This window comes from Triticum dicoccoides, chromosome 2B (assembly GCF_002162155.2).
Source record: "Triticum dicoccoides isolate Atlit2015 ecotype Zavitan chromosome 2B, WEW_v2.0, whole genome shotgun sequence".
In the NCBI taxonomy this organism is placed as follows: Eukaryota; Viridiplantae; Streptophyta; class Magnoliopsida; order Poales; family Poaceae; genus Triticum; species Triticum dicoccoides.
The window spans coordinates 612,036,871-612,043,105 of NC_041383.1; positions in this window are offsets into that span (position 1 = coordinate 612,036,871).

The window sequence follows — 6,235 nt, forward strand, 5'->3', positions numbered from 1 at the left end:
GGGTGTCCACCATGTATATGTCATATGACGAGGTGGCCTTCCAGTGCCCTATAGGTGCTGGTTCTTGGTCGTCTCCTTCATCGGCGTCCATACCATCGATGTCTTCGGAGTCGAAGTCGAGCATGTCAGTTAGATCGTCCACAGTGGCTACAAAGTGGGTGGTGGGTGGGTTTCGAATTTCTTCGGCGTCCGCATCCCAACCATGCTGACCATGGTCCAGCCAGGGCTCTCCTGACAAAGAGAGAGACTTTAGTGAATTCAGGATATCGCCAAAGGGCGAGTGCTGAAAGACGTCCGCGGCGGTGAACTCCATGGTCGGAGCCCAATCGGGTTCGATCGGAAGGGGTGCGGAAGATTCGGAGTCCGGAACGGAGCCCGGCACCTTGGAGTCACGGGCCTTGCAAAGGACTAGGCTGGTATTCGGCTCTATCACCATAGAGATTGCGGCTCCTGGGGCGGCGTCCAACCGACCGTCCCCGACTGGCACAGTCAGCTCCGAGCTAATGGTCGGAGCGGACACCTGAGCGGCGCTCAATGCGCTGTCCGGCGGCAGAGCTAGATCATGCCCATCGTGACAGTGCGGCATGCTCGGTTGTGGCTCGAATCCGTCGAAGATCAAGTCCCCGCGGATGTCGGCCGTGTAGTTTAGGCTTCCAAATCTGACCTGATGGCCAGGAGCATAGCTTTCGATCTGCTCCAGATGGCCAAGCGAATTGGCCCGTAGTGCGAAGCCGCCGAATACGAAGATCTGTCCGGGGAGAAAAGTCTCACCCTGGACCGCGTCATGGTTGACGATCGAAGAAGCCATCGAGCCTAAGGGTGACGACACAGAGGAACTCTCAATGAAAGCACCAATGTCGGTGTCAAAACCGGCGGATCTCGGGTAGGGGGTCCCGAACTGTGTGTCTAGGCGGATGGTAACAGGAGACAAGGGACACGATGTTTTTACCCAGGTTCGGGCCCTCTCGATGGAGGTAAAACCTTACTCCTGCTTGATTAATATTGATGATATGGGTAGTACAAGAGTTGATCTACCACGAGATCAGAGAGGCTAAACCCTAGAAGTTAGCCTATGGTATGATTGTTGTTCGTCCTACGGACTAGAACTCTCCGGTTTATATAGACACCGAAGAGGGCTAGGGTTACACAGAGTCGGTTACAATGGGAGGAGATCTTCATATCATATCGCCAAGCTTGCCTTCCACGCCAAGGAAAGTCCTATCCGGACACGGGACGAAGTCTTCAATCTTGTATCTTCATAGTCCGGGAGTCCGGCCAAAGGTCATAGTCCGGCCATCCGGACACCCCCTAATCCAAGACTCCCTCAGCCTCCAAAGACCCGAAGGGGGAGGCACCAAAAATAGGGAAGCTGGCCCTCCTGGACAGTTCGGACTCAGAGTCCGAGCTAGTCCCCAAGAGACCTCCCAGGGTGAAGCCCCAGGCCGAATCGTAAGTATTCAAAAACTTACTATTCATCTTCAGTCTTCCTGCTTCCGTTATATAAGTTGTTTTATTATTTTCCTTTCAGCCATCCCCGCGAGCTCCTACAAACTCCATTATCAGAGGGGAACTCCCTGCCGCCCGAGCAGGAAGAGGGTGACACGCTGCCGCGAGACCCCTCGCCTATCGCCATGGAGGACACCAAAGCATCGTCCCGAAGGACCTCTCCTGGCCGAGGGGCTGAACAAAGCCATCAAGAAAGCGCCTGAGGTTAACACCCCGTTCGCCGGAAACCTGGGGACGTGACCCCCGTGACAACCGACAGTGGGGAGCCCCAACAATCCGGGCCCCCGCTGAACACCGTTCCGGAGACCAACATGGCTCCGTGATCGGATAAGCAGCCCCCTTCGAAAGAGGGAGGAGGAGTAGCAGCTCCATCAGCAACCTCCATTAATCCAGAGGCACCTCGTGCTCTAGAGGAAGCACTGCAAAGTTCTTCCATCATGGAGGAGCACTGCACCCTGATGTGTGTGGTTATGCAGAAGGTTCAGTCTGCTAAAAATGGATTGAACGAAGCCTTTTGCAGCCTACTCACAAGCTTTGAGGTATGCGATGTAATGTTCTAAAAACTTTTCATATACAAGAATAAACCTGTATATAGACAGTAGCCCCTGAGGCTCTGTCCGGCTTAGAAAAAACCAGACAAAGGATCCACATAGTAACAGGGATAGTAACATACTGTGCTACCATTGTAACATGCCTCCATGTTGGCGGCTACCGTCCATGCCGCAAAAGTTTTTGGACTCAATCGGAAGCTTCAAGTGGCCGGTGAGGAGCTTGACTGCATCAACAAGTGGTTCGATGAAACGCAAGGTATGCGTACAATGTTAAGGAGGAATCTATTTTCATATCAGAAGCGATATGTATATGGAGGGGTTAACTCATAGAATTCTTTGATTATGATCATAGGTGGCGCAGCCGTGGTCGAGATCCTCAAAGGTGCCCTTGCCCAAGCCAAGAAGGAGGCAGAGGCAAATAAGGCAGCCGATAATAAAGCGGCTGCTGAACTAGAGATCGAACAAATTGTGCGCCGTCAACATGAAGCTCGGGTGGCCGAAGTCGAGCAGGACCTGAAGGATGCCATCAGCAAAAGTGAAACATTGGAGCAGAAGACTTCGGCACAGTCCTCCGAGCTTGCCAAGGCTCTCTGTGATGACAAAGAGGCGCGAAGCGAGTCCCGGAGCACTCACGAAGAGATCCACCAGGCGAGGAAGATAGCGGCTGGTAATGCCTTTCTTTTGCAAAGTATCTTTGGGGGTCAGAGGTACTCTTTGCTCACACGAGTGTGGAGTTCTCCAGGCGCGTTTGCGGATCTTCCGAAGAGTGTCACCGATGTCGCACAGTTCTTCCGAGGCCAGGAGGGGAACTCAACCGAGAAGTTGTTCTGGTCACAATATCTCGCGCCGGGACACCCGATGCTTCTAAAAGACTAGATGAAGAACCTGACGAAGCTGCATAGGGTAGCAGGCCTAGCCATGAAGGACCTAATAGTCAAACTCTGGCCGGCCGAGCCGATTCCTAGCAGCTACTTCGGTTTAGTAAAGTGACTAGTCGTTGCACGGTCGCGGATTGATGTTGTGAAGCACTCGGTCTGCATAGAGGGTGCCCGGATGGCCTTCGCCTGTGTCAAGATGCAATGAGCAAAGATGAAGGCCACTGAAGTGGCGACCGCGGGTCCGCCCGAAGGCAAAGATCATTGGAAGCCGGAGAGGTACTTCGACTACGTCCTAGGAGGGGCCCGTGTAGTGGAGGGCTAATGTTCTAAGGACATGATATTTGATTGAATGTGTTTGGGTTGTACAAACCATGTTATGAACCCGTGTTGTGAGATATCTATGCTTGCGCCTTTTGTTCTGAGTGATTTTTCCTCCTGTGCGGCCATTTATTGTTATATTTCAGAAAGTTGCCAGTCTTCGGCTTCAGCCCCCATGTAGATGCAACAGGGATGTTCTACATAACGTGTGACCACACTTTATCCAACGTCTTGGTCCATAAAGGAGGTCTCAGCGAGGTGAACCAAGCAATCAGACTATGCGGCTTTATTACCTTCACTTAGCCATAGGAGTTTAAATGTGGAGCTAAGTACTAGCCCCTGGTGCGTGTGCGGCTATCCGGTCTACGGTGCCTTTTCCACGCGGTTGGACGAAGACCAGCCCCTCGTATAACACGAGGTCAATCACTAACAATTTGTAGTATAATACTAAGTTGCCGGATCGCCGACCAGCTCTCGCTTATCATGACATTCCGTTTTTGGCTTTTTCTATTGAGGTACTTGACCGGACGAACCAGAAATACAATCGAGTAGTTCTCCCTTTACTACTTAGCCGAACGAGCGGAACGTAAGGTGGTAAGCACACGAGCCGGGCAACCCAACTATGGACCAAAGACATCATTCGGAGATGATGTATATAATGCCATATCCGGGACGCCTAAGAGTTCCCTACAGGTGTTCGGACTTAGAACGTGCAGGGCCGAATACAGCCCCTGGTGTTAAGGCCGGACTAAAGCACGTGTGGCAGTCTGAAGTAGAGAGGGAATATAGATGATAATATAAAATGAATGAGTGCCAAACAAAAGTGGTGATCAACTACTTCCTTTATACCATGATTAGTACGGCGTGACGTGTTGTTACAGATAATGCCATGAATATCGAGGCCATGTTACATGCCAAAAGTTTACACAAGGGAAAGCTTTACACATGGCCTAAAAGTAGTGGTTTGAAGATCCCAATGGTGCCCTGCCACACGTATGCGCCATTTCTCCTTGGTAGGGAATCCTTTGAGAGGAGGAGTTAATGGTCGCCTGCAAGAAAGAGGGACCTAGAGAAGATCCCCCGTACAACAGTAGAGTGCGTAGGTTCTTTAATGAACCTAGAGTGGGAAAAATATTTAAGATCCGAATAGGGTGAAGTCATACTATGGTCCTTTTCTGTAGTGTGCCTCCGGCGTTGCCCAAGGTATTTTAAGTGTGTAGTTATGTACACACGGTACGTATGTCGTAACCTTATGGGGCGGTCGGCGGAGGTTAAACTGCTATTCAAGCTCCGGATCGACCGAGCTACCGCACTGTGATGCGGATCGGACTCGCTTAGCAATGTCGTGGGTCTTGATGACCGATGAGTTGTTCGGCTTGATGAGGCCGCCCTGTACCTCGGCTGCTAGGGCCGCGGTGTGCTCCTCAGTACGGAGGGAGCGCTCCATATTTCCATTTCCTGTGATGATGCCACGCGGTCCAGGCATTTTGATCTTCAGATAAGCATAGTGCGGGACTGCATTAAAGCGGGCGAAAGCAGTTCGTCCAAGCAGTGCATGATAACCACTGTGAAAAGGGACGATGTCGAAGATCAATTCTTCGCTTCGGAAGTTGTCTGGAGAGCCGAATACTACTTCTAGTGTTAAGGAGCCCGTGCAGCGGGCCTCCACGCCGGGTATCACTCCTTTAAAAGTAGTGTTACTAGGCTTGATTCTTGACGGGTCGATACCCATTTTATGGACAGTATCTTGATAGATCAAGTTGAGGTTGCTGCCGCCATCCATAAGGACTCTAGTGAGATGGTATCCGTCCATGATAGGATCGAGTACCGGGGCCGCCGAACCTCCGTGAAGGATACTAGTTGGGTGGTCCCTGCGAGCAAAGGTGATCGGACAAGCCGACCATGGGTTGAATTTTGGGGCGACAGGCTCTACCACATAGACGTCCCTTAATGTGCGTTGCGCTCCCTCTTGGGGATGTGGGTGACATAGATCATGTTCACCGTTTTCACCTCAGGGGGAAACTGTTTCTGTCCCCCGGTGTTCGGCGGGCGAGGCTCATCATCATCCTCGCTTTGAGGTCCTTTCCCCTTATGTTTGGCATTTAATTTGCCGACCTGTTTCAAAACCCAGCAGTTTCTGTTGGTGTGGTTAGCATGCTTGTCAAGGGTGCCATGAATCTGGCAAGGTCTCTCTAGTATTTTGTCCAAGTTGGATGGACCATCTCTATTGCCTTTGAACGGCTTCTTCCGTTGACCGGGTTTGGAACCACTGAATCCGGCGTTTACTGTCGTATCCTCTATTTCATTATTGTTCCGACGTTTGTTTTTGTTGCATCGTGGTCTACCATTGCCATCCCTGGCCTTAGAAGTGCCGAGGTCACTGGAACTGTTGCTTCTACAAGACAACCAGCTATCTTCGCCCGCACAGAAGCGGGTCATAAGTGCAGTAAGAGCTGCCATGGTCTTTGGTTTTTCCTGCCCGAGGTGTCGGGCGAGCCATTCATCACAGACGCTGTGTTTGAATGCCGCTAAGGCTTTGGCGTCTGGACAACCATGATTTGGTTCTTTTAATTAGGAACCAATTCCAAAGTTTGCGAGACTCTCCGGGTTGCTGGACTACATGACATAGGTCATCAGCATCCGGTGGCCGGACATAAGTGCCCTCAAAGTTGGCCCGAAAAGCATCTTCTAAATCTTCCCAGCTTCCAGTGGAGTTCTCTGGGAGGCTATTCAACCAGTGGCGTGCTGGTCCTTTCAGCTTTATAGGGAGGTATTTAATGGCGTAGAGGTCATCTCCGTGAGCCATGTGAATGTGGAGAAGAAAATCTTCAATCCATACGGCAGGATCCGTCGTTCCATTGTACTGCTCGATGTTCATGGGTTTAAACCCTTCCGGAAATTGGTGCTGCATTAGTTCATCGGTAAAGCACATAGGGTGTGCGGCACCTCTATACCGGGCAACATCACGATAGAGTTCGGGTG